The sequence below is a fragment of the Pleurodeles waltl genome, chromosome 3_1, assembly GCF_031143425.1.
Source record: "Pleurodeles waltl isolate 20211129_DDA chromosome 3_1, aPleWal1.hap1.20221129, whole genome shotgun sequence".
Taxonomy (NCBI): Eukaryota; Metazoa; Chordata; class Amphibia; order Caudata; family Salamandridae; genus Pleurodeles; species Pleurodeles waltl.
This window is the reverse complement of record NC_090440.1, coordinates 412,515,080-412,531,497: the sequence shown is the minus strand read 5'-3', so window position 1 is coordinate 412,531,497 and position 16,418 is coordinate 412,515,080. Positions and strand designations below refer to the sequence as shown.

Sequence of the window (16,418 nt, the reverse complement as noted above, 5' to 3'; positions counted from 1 at the left end):
AGACCCTAAAGATGGCTCAGTTGATGGAGTGATCTATTCAGACACCCTCTCTGGCAAACAGCAATCTGACTGTAGGAAGGTCATGCAACAGTTTGCTGAGCTCTTTTCCCTAACCCCTGGTCAGACACACCTGTTTACCCATGATGTGGACACAGGAGACAGTATGCCTGTCAAAAACAACATTTTCAGACAGTCTGACCAAGTTAAGGAAAGGATCAAAGTGGAAGTCCACAAGATGCTGGAACTGGGAGTCATTGAGCACTCTGACAGCCCCTGGGCTAGCCCAGTTGTCTTAGTCCCCAAACCTCACACCAAAGATGGAAAGAGAGAGATGAGGTTTTGTGTGGACTACAGAGGACTTAATTCTGTCACCAAGACAGATGCCCATCCCATTCCAAGGGCAGATGAATTGATAGACAAACTAAGTGCTGCCAGATACTTAAGTACCTTTGACTTGACAGCAGGGTACTGGCAAATCAAAATGGCACCAGGAGCAAAAGAAAAGACAGCATTATCCACACCTGATGGGCACTATCAGTTTACTGTTATGCCCTTTGGTTTAAAGAATGCCCCTGCCACCTTCCAAAGGTTGGTGAATCAAGTCCTTGCTGGCTTGGAGTCCTTTAGTGCAGCTTATCCGGACGATATTGCTGTCTTTAGCTACAGCTGGCAGGATCACCTGGTCCACCTGAAGAAGGTTTTGAAGGCCCTGCAAGCAGCAGGCCTCTCTATCAAAGCATCCAAATGCCAGATAGGGCAGGGAACTGTGGTTTACTTGGGACACCTTGTAGGTGGAGGCCAAGTTCAGCCACTCAAGCCCAAGATCCAGACTATTCTGGACTGGGCAGCTCCAAAACCCCAGACTCAGGTCAGGGCATTCCTTGGCTTGACTGGGTACTACAGGAGGTTTGTGAAGGGATATGGATCTATAGTGACACCCGTCACAGAACTTACCTCCAGGAAAATGCCCAAGAAAGTAAACTGGACTGTAGAATGCCAACAGGCCTTTGACACCCTGAAACAAGCTATGTGCACAGCACCAGTTCTCAAAGCTCCAGATTACTCCAAGCAGTTCATTGTGCAGACTGATGCCTCTGAACATGGGATAGGGGCAGTTTTGTCCCAAACAAATGATGATGGCCTTGAACAGCCTGTTGCTTTCATTAGCAGGAGGTTACTCCCCAGGGAGCAGCGTTGGAGTGCCATTGAGAGGGAGGCCTTTGCTGTGGTTTGGTCCCTGAAGAAGCTGAGACCATACCTCTTTGGTACTCATTTTGTAGTTCAGACTGACCACAGACCTCTCAGATGGCTAATGCAAATGAAAGGTGAAAATCCAAAACTGTTGAGGTGGTCCATCTCCCTACAGGGAATGGACTTTATAGTTGAACACAGATTTGGGACTGCCCATGCCAATGCAGATGACCTTTCCAGGTTCTTCCACTTAGAAAATGAAGACTCTCTTGGGAAAGGTTAGTCTCATCCTCTTTCGTTTGGGGGGAGGGGGGGGGTGTAAGGAAATGCCTCCTTGGCATGGTTACCCCCTGACTTTTTGCCTTTGCTGATGCCAAGTTTTGATTTGAAAGTGTGCTGAGGCCTGCTAACCAGGCCCCAGCACCAGTGTTCTTTCCCTAACCTGTACTTTTGTTTCCACAATTTGCACACCCTGGCATCCAGGTAAGTCCCTTGTAACTGTTACCCCTGGTACCAAGGGCCCTGATGCCAGGGAATGTCTCTAAGGGCTGCAGCATGTCTTATGCCACCCTGGGGACCCCTCACTCAGCACAGACACACTGCTTGCCAGCTTGTGTGTGCTAGTGAGGACAAAACGACTAAGTCGACATGGCACTCCCCTCAGGGTGCCATGCCAACCTCACACTGCCTATAGGTATAGATAAGCCACCCCTCTAGCAGGCCTTACAGCCCTAAGGCAGGGGGCACTATACCATAGGTGAGGGCATAAGTGCATGAGCACTATGACCCTACAGTGTCTAAGCAAAAACCTTAGACATTGTAAATGCAGGGTAGCCATAAGAGTATATGGTCTGGGAGTCTGTCATGCACGAACTCCACAGCACCATAATGGCTACACTGAAAACTGTGAAGTTTGGTATCAAACTTCTCAGCACAATAAATGCACACTGATGCCAGTGTACATTTTATTGTGAAATACACCCCAGAGGGCATCTTAGAGATGCCCCCTGAAACCATACCGACTACCAGTGTCGTCTGACTAGGTTTAGCAGCCTGCCACACACCAGACATGTTGCTGGCCACATGGGGAGAGTGCCTTTGTCACTCTGTGGCTAGTAACAAAGCCTGTACTGGGTGGAGGTGCTTCTCACCTCCCCCAGCAGGAACTGTAACACCTGGCGGTGAGCCTCAAAGGCTCACCCCCTTTGTTACAGCACCCCAAGGCACTCCAGCTAGTGGAGTTGCCCGCCCCCTCTGGCCACGGCCCAAGTTTTGGCGGCAAGGCCGGAGGAGATAATGAGAAAAACAAGGAGGAGTCACTGGCCAGTCAGGACAGCCCCTAAGGTGTCCTGAGCTGAGGTGACTCTGAAGTTTAGAAATACTCCATCTTGCAAATGGAGGATTCCCCCAATAGGATTAGGAATGTGCACCCCTCCCCTCAGGGAGGAGGCACAAAGAGGGTGTAGCCACCCTCAGGGCTAGTAGCCATTGGCTGCTAACCCCCAGACCTAAACACACCCCTAAATCGAGTATTTAGGGGCTCCCAGAACACAGCAAGAGAGATTCCTGCAACCTAAGACGAAGAAGGACTGCTGAGCTGAACAACCTGCAGAGAAGACGGAGACACCAACTGCTTTGGCCCCAGCTCTACCGGCCTGTCTCCCCACTTCAAAAGAACTGCTTCAGCGACGCGTTCCCGAGGACAGCGGCTCTGCTCCAAGTAAGAAGCATCTTTGCAACAAAAAAGCAACTTTGAAAGAACACACGTTTCCCGCCGGAAGCGTGAGACTTTGCACTCTGCACCCGACGCCCCTGGCTCGACTTGTGGAGAAACAACGCTACAGGGAGGATTCCCCGGCGACTGCGAGCCCGTGAGTAGCCAGAGTTGACCCCCCTGAGTCCCCACAGCGACGCCTGCAGAGGGAATCCAGAGGCTCCCCCTGACCGAGACTGCCTGCTTCAAAGAACCCAACACCTGGTAAGGACACTGCACCCGCAGCGCCCAGGACCTGAAGGATCAGACCTCCAGTGCAGGAGCGACCCCCAGGTGGCCCTCTCCCTTGCCCAGGTGGTGGCTACCCTGAGGAGGCCCCCCCCCCTTGCCTGCCTGCATCGCTGAAGAGACCCCTTGGTCTCCCATTGAACTCCATTGCAAACCCAAAGCCTGTTTGCACACTGCACCCGGCCGCCCCCGTGCCGCTGAGGGTGTACTTTTTGTGCTGACTTGTGTCCCCCCCGGTGCCCTACAAAACTCCCCTGGTCTGCCCTCTGAAGACACAGGTACTTACCTGCTGGCAGACCGGAACCGGGGCACCCCCTTCTCCATTGAAGCCTATGTGTTTTGGGCACCACTTTGACCTCTGCACCTGACCGGCCCTGAGCTGCTGGTGTGGTAATTTTGGGGTTGCTCTGAACCCCCAACGGAGGGCTACCTTGGACCCAACTTTGAACCCTGTAGGTGGTTTACTTACCTGCAAAACTGACAAACACTTACCTCCCCCAGGAACTGTTGAAAATTGCAGTGTGTCCAGTTTTAAAATAGCTTATTGCCATTTGTGTGAAACTGTATATGCTATTTTGCCAATTCAACGTTCCTAAAGTTCCTAAGTGAAATACCTTTCATTTAAAGTATTGTTTGTAAATCTTGAACCTGTGGTTCTCAAAATAAACTAAGAAAATATATTTTTCTATATAAAAACCTACTGGCCTGGAATTGTCTTTGAGTGTGTGTTCCCCATTTATTGCCTGTGTGTGTACAACAAATGCTTAACACTACCCTCTGATAAGCCTACTGCTCGACCACACTACCACAAAATAGAGCATTAGAATTATCTCTTTTTGCCACTATCTTACCTCTAAGGGGAACCCTTGGACTCTGTGCATGCTATTTCTTACTTTGAAATAGTACATACAGAGCCAGCTTCCTACAACGAGTACCAATGGGTTTAGTAACAATAAACACAAAGAGGCGAATGTGTGCTTTACAGATACATGTTATAGTATATGAGTGTCATGTCGATAGTAACTCGTAACACTCTGGGAGAGAGTCAGCAATGACCGGTCCAACACTGTCATGAAGCGAGTCTCATTCATGATAAAAATAAATCTAAATGTACGCCCTCAAGTACTAGTTTAATTTAGTGTTAATGTTTTGGAAGCCATGTAACAATGAGAAGGGCACCTGTTAGAGACTGCCCATGATGAAACTGCATTTCTGTTGTCCTTGTTAGGGGGTCGTGGAGAAGGCTTATTTATACCCAAGTCTCGAATTCTATGTCAGGACCGGAGGCGAGGATTATGCTTTACTTTCTCCATTTTAATGAATAGCAGCCAAGAGCAAACCAAAACTACAACTCCCATGAGAACTTGGGAGAATGGAGTACAGTCTCAACGAATACAAAACAGGTATTTGGACCAGTCCGGAACAGGCAGTCCGTATTGTAGTCCTTCCTTGGTATCTCCTCTTCCTCTTTCTTCGCTGCTCGCAGCCGAGATAAGTCACCATTTTCTTCGTCTCTCGCTATTTAAATTTTATTGCCTTTTAGAGTGTTTGTTTTGTGTTGTTTTCTTCATAAATACTTTGTTTCCTCACTCGCAGGAGTGTTTTTCGCCCCTTCGCAAGCATTTCTTCTTGTGCACTGTTCAGAAGCTTCCCGACGGCCGCCAGAGGGCGCTCGTTGGAAAGGTTTCCCTTAGCAACGGATGCACTGAGGGAGACGCGCCTTCGTTTTTTACCTCAGCGCGGAGCAGAGCTCTTCCCTTCGCGCGTTCGTTCGTTTGTTTACTAATACTTTTGATTTTACCTGCCTGGAGAGAGACGCCCTGTCATTTAGGGTCCGTATTATTATTATTATTACAAAAGGCTTTGAAGCCCCGTTTTCTTCACCGGGGTCTGTATTTCTTGGTTGAATTTAACCCTTTGGGTTATATTTATTGGTCTTTTTTGTGGGACACACTCCCAGGCAAGCAATAAATATTGCTGTTTTACCCCTCTAGACTGTACTGTGCACTGGGGTGTAGTGTCCCTGGCTTTAGCCTCCTCTTAGTTTGAGTGCATAACACTCTTTAAATTACTAAGCTGACACCCAGCTTTATATTCTTCATTCGTATTGTTCTGCATCATTTTTTATTTTTTCCATATTTGATCCTCATAAGTGAACTATGGATCTTAATGAGGAGGAGGCATTTTTTGATGCTGTTGACGCATCCATATATAGGGCCGTTTCAGAAGCAATTGGTCCTCTTAAGGACAGACTATCTCAACAGATAGCGCGCGAATGCGCCAAATTCTCGACCTCTGGTGTTACTCCTTCAGCCCCTCCTGCCTCCAACGATGCTTTCGCAGACGCACCTCCGGCTAAGCGTCCTCGCGAATCAGGTATCGACGCAGATCTATTTGATCGGGTCATGGATTCCCTAGTTTACTCCTCTGATCTTCCCTTTTCTTTTGATTCCTCAAGACCCCTGTCCCTTCTTCCCTTTTAAAAGTAGGGGGTCGTTTGGCAAATTTTATCCACGCATGGAAACGAATTACACAGGATGCATGGGTCTTACAGACAATACCAGGTTTCCATATAGAATTTATAGGGACTCTCAAGCAGCTTTCGCATCCAAATCCCCTGGTGTTTTCCTCGCAAGACGCCGTTTTGGTGGACACGCAAATTGCGGCCTTGTTGGACAAACAAGCTATCTGTCCGACGGTACCGCATCCTCGAGGTTTCATAAGCATTCTCTTCTTGGTAGACAAAACAGATGGCGGTCAACGACCGGTCATCAGTCTAAAAGAGTTCAACGCGTGGCTTCTTTACCACCACTTCAAAATGGAAGGGATCCACCTTCTTCCGGATGTTTTGCGTCCTCTTGAGTGGATGGCTCATCTCGATTTAAAAGACGCTTATCTCACCGTTCCTATCTTCCCACCTCACAGACGTTTTCTTCAGTTTTTTGGGGGAGATCAAACATTCAAGTTCACTACCCTTCCGTTCGGACTTTCCTCAGCTCCGTGATGCTTTTCCAAAGTTCTCAAACCGGTCGTGGAACATCTCAGAGCTCAGGGAATTCGACTAATTGTTTATCTCGACGACATTTTACTGCTAGCTCAACGTCCCAAACAGCTCTCTGCCCATCTACAGGTCACAGTCAATTTGTTGCAAAGCCTGGGGTTTATCATAAACAAAGCCAAGTCCCTTTTAGCCCCTTCTCAAAGAGTGGTCTTTTTAGGCTTCACTATCGATTCAGTTTCAGCCACTCTAAGCCTTCCATCTCGCAAGATGACAAAAATTTGTCACGAATTACGTCGGACATGTGTCAAACGGAAAGTCTCCTTGCATCAAATTGTCCACCTCATAGGGATACTCTCTTCTTCCATTCAGGAGATGTTCCCGGGTCCGCTACATTACCGAGCTCTTCAACGTCTCAAAGCAGCTCATCTTCGCAAAGGTCTAACTTATTGTCAAAAAGTGATCCTTTCACAGGAGGCGATAGAGGAGATTCGTTGGTGGCTTTTAGATATGGAAGCCTGGAACAGCAGAGCTATTTTCGGTTCCGCTCCAGATTTTATAATAGAATCAGATGCCAGCAGGCTAGGTTGGGGTGCTCGATGTGGAGACTTCTCCACCGGGGAAACCTTGTCTCTGAAGGAGCAGAATCTGCACATAAATTTTCTCGAACTTCTAGCTGGTTCATTTGCATTCAAGTGCTGGACCAAAGACTCTATCCAATCGAGCGTCCTCTTGAAGATGGACAATATATCTGCGGTCCGATATAGCAATCATCTGGGGGGCACTCGGTCCAAGGCACTTTCCAATCTGGCGTCCAGTTTTTGGCAGTATTGCCTGGACCGTCAAGTTATGTGACCACACAATACCTGCCGGGAAGTCAAAATCAGGTTGCGGATTTTCATTCCTGTCATCTCAAAGACTCCAGTTTGTGGAAACTTCATCCAGAAGTGCTTTCTTATCTATTCCACCTTTGGGGACCGTTTTCGATCGATCTTTTTGCCTCCAGACTGGACCACCAACTTCCCAGGTTCTTCAGTTGGAGACCAGATCTGTTGCCAGCCACCACAAATGCTTTTCTGCAAGACTGGAGTCAAGAGAAAGCTTACTTTTTCCCTCCCTTTGTGATGATCACCCGAACATCTGCCCAGGTACATCGTCAGTTGGCGTCCATAGTGCTGATTCCAATTTTTGAAGTCTCAAGTTTGGTTTCCAGTTCCTCTGGAACTTTCTTGGAATTCTCAGATCTGACTCCCCCTGTTTCCTTCGCTTCTTCTCAGTCCGAACGGTACACCTTATCAAATGGTCCTGGAGGGCTCCTTGTGCTTGATGGCGTGGCGGATTTCCGGGGACGATGGTCGGTCCCGGGACTTTCGCAACAAGCTGAGGAGCTACTATCCAAAGCATGGGCCCCCAGCGCCTGTAAGCGTTCTAAATCAGCATGGGGTAGATGGACCCCGTGGTGTTTGCGAAGGAGTTTCAATCCAGTGGAAACAGATGTAGTTCATGTTCTTAATTTTCTTGCGGACTTTGCTTCGAAAGGTCTCGCTTATCGATCTATTAACTCATACCGATCGGCTATTTCAGCAGGACATGCTTTGGTGGATGGTTTTCCTGTGGGAGAACATAAACTAGTGTGTCATCTTCTCCGGGGCATAAGACTTTCTTTACCTCCGGAACCCTGATACTCTTCCCTTTGGGATGTAAATCAAGTTTTGAATCTCTTCTTATCTTGGCAACATAACCAGTATCTTTCTAGGAAAGAGCTTTCTGCTAAGTCAGCCATGCTGCTTTGTCTAGTATCTTGTAGAAGAGTTTCTGACGTTCGTGCTCTTGATATATCTCACAGATCTTTTTCTCCTTCGGGAGTCTCATTTACGGTAAGTAGACGTACAAAGACAAATACCAGAATAATCTCCTATCCGGCTTTTCCAGATGCCCCAAAGTTGTGTGTGGTACGATGCCTTAAAGCATACGAGGACATGTCCTCAGAACTCAGACCTTCTGGGGAAAGTCAACTTCTTATCGCATTACGTAAACCTCCCAAAAGTTGTTTCTTCTCCTACCATTGGTCGCTGAGTTTGTTGGGTCATGCAAGAAGCGGACATTAATCTTTCCCTTTTTGGTGCTCATTCTACTTGTGGGGCTATGGCCTTGAAGGCATTCAGCTTAGGTGCTCGTTTGGAAGATATCATGAATGCAGCAGACTGGTCTTCAGATTCTACTTTTAAGAGGTTTTATTTCAAACCAGTCTTGAATGTTGGTCAATTAGTTGTAAACAAGCTTTAAACTAGCATAATCCTCGCCTCTGGTCCTGACATAGAATGAAAAATTTCCTAGCTATCGTAACGGAAAGTTTCAATTCTATTAAGGACTCGGAGGCGAGGATTATCCCACCCTGCTCACCTTATAATACTACTTTTTAAGGGATCCCTCCCCATATTTAATAAGTAAGTTTGGGCTATGTTTTTCACTTGTCATGTTTTATGAATATGTTTGTTTTATCTAAAAAAAATATATAAAAAAAAAGAGATCAACAAAGCTAGTTTCTGTTTTAAACTGTTTCATTCTTTCTAGGATCTGACACAACAAAGCAAGATACTTTGTGATGGTTCTTGATTGGCTCGCGCATCGAAAGAGGAAGAGGAGATACCAAGGAAGAACTAAAATATGGACTGCCTGTTCCGGATTGGTCCAAATACCTGTTTTTTATTCGTTGACTGTACTCCACTCTCCCAAGTTCTCATGGGAGTTGTAGTTTTGGTTTGTTCTTGGCTGCTATTCATTAAAGTGGAGAAAGTAAAGCATACTTCAATGAAAAAGGGGGGAAAAAAGGAGGATTGGGCGGTCCAGTGTACGTCCTCCCAACAATGTGATAATGTAAAGTGGTACACTGTTCCGAAATACAGTAAAGAGGAAAGAGAAAAGAAAAGGAGTCCTGATAATCAGGAGCAATAGTCCTCACACACCATATTTGGTGTCATGCTTCATCATCGGACAGCTCCTCGTCAGACCGGCGCTGCAATGTCTGACGGGCACCCCCCCGAAGGGGGGCTCTTTGCCGGAGATCTTTTTTATACTCGATGATGCCGCAGAGCCTAATATGGGTCCGAGAGAGGACAAATATACAAGAAAGAAAAGTAAAATTGGCTCAGATCCCTCACTCAATAATTTATTGCTTGCTATTGGGAAATGGTCAAGATTAAAAGAATAAAGGGAGTGAAGTCAGAGATAATGCTCGGACACTCACGCAGAAACAATCAAAATTGAGGAGGGTGGAAATGATCCAACACTTCTTAGTATGCAGTCGACATGTTTCGCGTCTCTTTTGGTCCAACAGGATCCTGTGACGCTTCTTCAGGACCTACTAAATCATAAAATTTCTCTCAAAAAAACAATACACCTATACTCCTGCTGACTAACGCTCACAGTCAAGGCGTCATCAGTCACTTACTAGGATTAAACCGGACTGGCTTTTCTTTCCTATCAGTCGCCCTAAAAATGGGGAGAAGGCTGAAATTAGCACTATACATAATCACTCCATCAGTATTAGAGAGTGGTGGGTTCAAGGTTATGTAAAAATAGTGACAAACTGTGCAACACTCAGTGATCAGGTGGGTCAAAGCAAGCCATGCTAATAAAATATAGGGAGGCTTACCATCTCCACTAAAGAATAGGCTCCATAGGATCACGCTGGCCTATCGCCCGGTTCACAGAGAATCTGGTTGTGAGATAAGCATATACCAAAAGGGACAACATGTTGTAGTTATACAGTCATCTGTGCAATCCTCAGCAGAGTAGCTGGGTATGAGTAAACCACGATATGGAAATGCAGGCCAGACAGTTACGAATAAAAAGTGTATCCAAGGCTACGCAGTCATACCATAGAAGCATACCAGTGACATTGTCAAAAATTAAGCAGAAAATAGTAAAAGTCACCCTCAATATCAAGTATGGAGTCGGGTGACCAATAAAACCACGTTCAGGCAGATCAAATACCAAAGGGATAGTTCATTCAAGTAGGTCACATGGAGTAACACGGGTCAAAAGTAGAGAGCAAATGAGAAGGGAAATGACAAAGGGGACATGGTGTCCCATATATATTCCTTCTCTTAATATCGCGTCTCACTCAACAAAACATAAGAGCAAGCTGAACTCGAGTGCAATGGAAAATATATCGCTCCTTCATTCACTCGGCTCACCAAAGCGTACCATAAAGTGAAAGGTGCGTGCCCCATCTATAAAGACTGCATGAGTCTGGAAGCAGTCAAAGAAATTGACATTACAGGTCTCAGAAGGAGTTGAGAGGGGGAGTAAGCCAGGGCACTTACTTCTATGGTCGCCGGTGTCCTCAGCAGCACCTACCCAGGGGCCGCGTTCCCAGATGTGGAAAGTAAAGCATAGTCCGCGCCTCCGGGTCCTTAATAGAATTGAAACTTTCCGGTACGATAGCTAGGACATTTTTCATTCTATCCAAGAGGCGTGCTGAAAGTTAGTAATAATGGGCATCTCTGAGTGAGAGCAACAAAGAAAACTGGCAACATTCTTTGCGAGACTGTGCAGGCCGATGCCTTGATTACAAGTTGTTCAGTACTAGTGCAGACTCCTTCATGCAGGATTTATGTTACCATTCGATAACACCGCACCTGTACTGTGCAAATGAATACAAGAACAGATGGACCACTCATCTGAAAACAACACAATTTAGCCTTAATGGCGTTTCCAAACTACGAAATATGGATCTGCTTTGATATTAGAAGCATGTTTAATTACACCTTAGACAGCCACATCTTGGCAATATGTCTCAATTACAGATGGACGGTACTACCTATGTATAATGCATTGTATGTATTTTATAAAGCTGTATAAAAGGTATTCCTCTTACCATTCTGATACATCAGTGCTTACAGGACCTGACTGTTAGCATGACAACACCTATTTTTTTTATATAATCCATTTTGCCTTGCGACTTGTTTAGCATATAGCTGCTAAAGGGTATGCTCATGACATCTACTCTATACTGCTGCTGCGTCCTTTCCACCAGTGCTTAATTAAAAAATATATATATGTGAGGGGCCCACACATTCTCTTAGGAGATCAACGCCTGCTTCCATCAAGGGTGTCCACTTAAGTCAGTGGCATCACACACTGCCTGCATACAAAATGCTAAAGCGCGATTGCAACAAATGAGCGAAGCAATCAACACAGCTTCCCACGAACAGGGAGACCAGGGAGTTTAGCGGGTATTCGTCCCTCAAGAAAATGTATCCCTTTGGGTTTTCCATATTTCGAAAGTTCTGTAATTTCTTGACACTCTTTACCATAGAATAATAATTACATTTGGCACGTACGTTACCAACGCGCTGCGCCCTCTGCAGAGAGGCCAAGGATTGAATGAGCCTATAGTAAGGACACCTGTGTGTGTTAATGACGGACACTATCAGAAACTCGCAGTGCCCTCAGCCTCAAATCCAGAGCTTGGCTGTCGTGAATACCCATCAACATTCTCAACATACCTGACAGCTAAAAGCAGCTCACTTCACAGTATGCGCAATACAAGTCTGGGGTGGTACATGAAAAACAAAACTGCAACGCATAGACAAAGAAAATACTCTTAAGAGACACGGTTCCATACAGTACAAAGTAAAATGCTTGAAATGTAGCAGTGAATACATCACTGACTTGGAATATCTGAAGAGTCCTTGCACACTGTCAGGACAGAAGTGAATTCCTGTCTCAAATATCTCTCTTTCTCTTACCCTCTCTCTCCAGTGACAGACAGCCCGTTATGGATAAGTGCTGTGTAAGCAAGGCAGCGTCAGTCTCATAATCTGTGCACAGTTTAGCTGTCAAAAATCATTTTTTTCAGGCTCAAGTGTCCTGGTCCCGTAAAAGGAGTGGCGGTGGGGCGCCGGCACAAATTACCCACTGCTATCCACAGGATTACATTTAATACTTAGATAAAATGTTTTCGCCCTGCACAAGCAAAGCTCCGAATAGTGCATGATTATTTATGAATCAGAGAGCTGTACTAAATAACTTGATCATTATGTTTGATGGTATTGTATGTGATACTGTGGGAATATTTATTGCATTCGTAAATGTATTAACGTTTGCTGATCTGCATTCATAGGTTGTGACTTTATGAAACTACATTTATTGTTCCCAAATGCTCTCATGTATGATACACATAATGTGTTGGGGTGGCTTCCCTTTTCAAATGCCTCTCCAGGCTGTTCTGCATACTCGGCCTTTGTGCATAGTGATGCACCTCACAGCATTGTAGTCTCCAACCTGGGGCAACCACTAAAGAGGCAGAAAGATGTGTGAACTGTCTGCTCCTGGCTATGAAAAACAAGAAAACAAGTGATCAGGATAGAGGCAAAAGTCTGTTCTGATGAAGAAATTCCTTCACACTTTGAAAACAGAGACTGCAGTTCCCTTCACCCAGCTACCAACTGGCAGTGCCGCAGGAAGATTATTCAGGAACTCCTTGCAGAAAAAGGATTTAATCTTATTTCTGTGGAATCCCTGTCTCCTATGTCCCCACTTCATTGACTAGGTCTCCTCCCTCTTGCTCCAGGATTGTCACCAATAGACATCCACTGCCTGGGAAAACATAATCTCCATCTGGTGCACAGGAACAGGCCATGGACTTTCGAAATGGAACACACAGGCCTTCTTTACTCAGCTTAACTTATTTGTACAGTGCATATACTACATTGGCCACACACACATGCACAGCACACACTTGGGATGTTAGCTGTAAGTACTTTTGATATCAGCGATTACTCTGCTGTATAAACAACCTAGTCCTAGGGGACCAGGTAACAAAACAAGTTTAATTTTGGATTGTGCATTAATGAGATGCTCTCAGCCACTGTCAAATAACTCATATTAGTAAGTGAAGAAAAGTGAGTAAAAAACTGAAATGAAAAAAAAACTTTCATGCAGAATAGTGAGGAAAGTTCACTAAATGAGACCTTTTCTTTTTTCTGCAGCAACTCCTCTAGTGCAATGTACAGACCCTGTACCAAGGTTGGCATACTCCAGCTGATGCTTAAAAGGACTATCCTAGGGTAGGCACAAAGTGATGTGTATACTCAAACTTGCATGTTTTAAGCTGTCTTCCTAGGATATGGAGCACTAAGTATAATGTTTTCTTTTTACAACCTACATTCTCTACAGCTTACATCTTTAGACTGTTTGCTGTGTGGGTTGTTAGTTGACTGGGGTGTGAGCCCCGGTCAAGCAGCAACCACAATTCTTGTCAAGGTAAGACTCAGGCAGCCCCAAATTAACCTTTGCTCAGGCCCCTGGTAGCTTGGTACAAAACAGTCAGCCTTAACTTGGAGGCAATGTGTAAAGTGTTTGTGCAACACTTCGAATAGTAAAATAGTGAAAACACCACCCAAAAGGATCCCACACCAGGTTGGAATTTAATAAATAAAACAGCACCAAAGGAACAAAAATCCAATCCATAGAACCAGAGTTATGAATTTTTAAAGAATGAACTGAAAAATATCACTGCAAACCGCCAACTGCAGCTATCTGGTTGTGCTGGATCAGGTCAAAGTAAAAAATCCAGGCCGACTGAGATAAAGCATTTGTTAAATACGGACCCAGATTAGTCCAGCTGAAGTTTTATCTTCTCAAATTTTTGTGCCAAAATTCCCATATGTTTTGGAGAGTGTTACGGGGGCACGTAGAGTGTTGCAGATGGTTGCTGGCGTGGTGCGAAGAGCAGGCCGGATGTCGCAGACGTGCAAGCTGCAGTTTCAATTTGGCGCTCCCCTTTGCCAAGAGATGTGCTGGGAGGGGTTTAGGGTGGGTTTCAGTATGAACAGGTCCGTTCACGGTCGTGAAGAGCCTAAAAGCTTGATTTTAAGAGCCACGCCAAAAGTCCAGGACCTGTTGGGCACCACTTGGGGGTCAGCCCCTAGACTGCAGCTGAGTCTAGGGGCTGGTTGGGGGGCCTTTTATGTCCCTGAGGCTCAGAGCAGGAGGTCAGCAGACTAGCCCTTGCAGTCACTCTAGGGTCCTTGGTTCAAGATGAAGCTGCAGATCTAGTTTTTCTTCACCAGGCAAGAGGGCAGCAAGCAACAGGTCAGAACAGCAGTGAAGCGGTTCCTTTAGAGCAGAAGTCAGGCAGAGTGGCAGACCTTGTAACAACACAACAATCCTTTTTCCTGACATAGTATACACAGGTCCAGGATTGTACTGAAGAGTTGGTGTCTGAGGTCCATTATTTATACCCAATTGTGTCTTTGAAGTGGGGAGGGTAACTACAGTGAGTGTGCAGCCTTTTATGTCGAGGCAGGACACTGGCTACTCACGTTTAGGTGGGGCTGTGCCCAGCCCCTTCCTCCCATCCTTCCAGAGATGGCCTATCCGGCATGCCTATCCTTCGTACTGGGCGTGGCTGTCTAGGAGGAATACACAAATCTCCGCTGTCAGCTACACCCAATGATGTGACCGAGAGACAGGCTGCAGGCACCAAATGGCTAAGGGAAGAAAATGTCAACACTCTTTCAGAATTACAATTTAAAATCCGACTTCACTATAAATTAGGATTTAAAATTGTGATTCCAGAGACACCAAACATGATCTGATCACCTACTTTCATTTGGAAATTACACATATAAAATGTAAGAATGTAACTCCAATGTTATCCTACGTGAGAGATAGGCCGTGAAGTAGTGAAAAACTAATTTAAGCTAATTTTTAAATGCATTGCATCCTGCCCTCTGGGCTGACCAGGGCCTACTCTAGAGGTAAATTATATGTATTAAAAATGAACATTTGGGACTGGCAATTTTTTTTTTATTTTATTTTTTTATGTCAGGTCGACATGGTTTAAAGTTGCACAAATATGCTTTGCAGTGGCAGTCCTGAGACATGCTTGAAGGACTGCTTAAGTAGGTTGGACAATCAGTGCTACAGACCCACAAGTAGCATTTATTTTACAGGCCCTGGGCACATGCATAGCCATTTTACTAGGGACTTACAAGTCACTTAACTGTGCCAATTGGATATAAGCCAATTCTACCATGCTTTAAGGCAAGAGTGCAAGCACTTTAGCACTGGTTATCAGTGGTAAAATGTGCAGAGTCCTAATACCAGTAAAACTAAATGAAGGACAAATGTAGAAGGTAAAGGCAAAATGTTTGGCAGTGGCCCTGCAGAGAGGGCCTAGTGCAGCAATTATTATCTCGGAAAGCCTCCTTCCACTATACTGCTAAAACCCTTCATGAAATAACTGAACCTGACTTACTTATGCTTGATTCCTTTATGTTTGATTCTTTTTTTCTTTCTTCAAAGTGACCCTCTTTTACCTTCCATCTTCCTCATGCTTTATACTGTATTTCTGAGTACAGCGTCCTCTCAATCTCATGCCTGTCTCTCTTAATCCCTCTTACAAAAGGCTTTCTACAAAAGGCTATAGCCTCATTTAATAAATGACAGCCTCTCCTATCACTGCAACCAAACATTACCTGACCTCTGCCAGCCTGTCATCCGCACTAACCATTTACCTGAAGCCACATAGCCCCCACTAATGGTCACACCTAACTGGTATTAATATAATGTATCACAAAGTAACTGGAGTAAACGCATTGTCTTTTTTGAAAAGCACTGGATAAACCACCAACCTTCGGTTCCAGAGTAGAGTAGCACAATATTTGCTGTAAAGTGCTTCAACTCCTCGTCAGAAATAGTAATCTGTATATAAATACAGTTGCATTTACAGTTTGTGAATATGTTCTACCTCCCAAGCTTTAGTCATATCACAGCAAGCACTGGTTAGTTCAATGAGCAATTTAACTAAACCATTATGTAGGACAGTATTCGGATGCGTAAGGTCTAGTTGTCAGAAAGAATCTCTCTAGGGTTAGCATGTTTGAGACAGTCCCACTTTTTTATCCAGCATGCGCCACACCCACATATTTTCTGTTAAGGGCAAGACAGTGACTGATGCGCTGCCGCAGTATACATATGATTTATCAGGACTAGTGAGTTCCTGCATGCTTATACACTGTAACTTGTTGCAGGCCCCTTTTCGACTGGTGATTCAGTTTCCCCCTTCTTTTTGCCTTTGACCAGGTCCGCCTCTAGGGCAGTGTGACCGGTGCTACCGTACTGGGTGCTGACTTTTTGTGGGGGCTCTGTGTTTGCAGGTTTGCAAACCACGTGCTGGCCGTTCCTTGTCTCCAACAATTTTCAGTTTATCAA

At 45.3% G+C, this 16,418-nt stretch overlaps 1 protein-coding gene across 2 annotated transcripts in view; it reads left to right on the top strand.

The window, feature by feature from the left end:
- VPS33B (VPS33B late endosome and lysosome associated) overlaps nucleotides 1-16,418 on the top strand; it is a 691,895-nt gene that overhangs the window by 77,289 nt on the left and 598,188 nt on the right. The window contains exon 1 of one of the 2 annotated variants that reach the window (XM_069222653.1): nucleotides 13,230-13,267. The exons of the other annotated variant lie outside the window; for it this stretch is intronic. The gene's annotated coding sequence lies outside the window, so the exon portion shown is untranslated. Of the gene's footprint in view, nucleotides 1-13,229; nucleotides 13,268-16,418 lie in introns of those variants that run through there. 2 annotated transcript variants of the gene reach the window in all.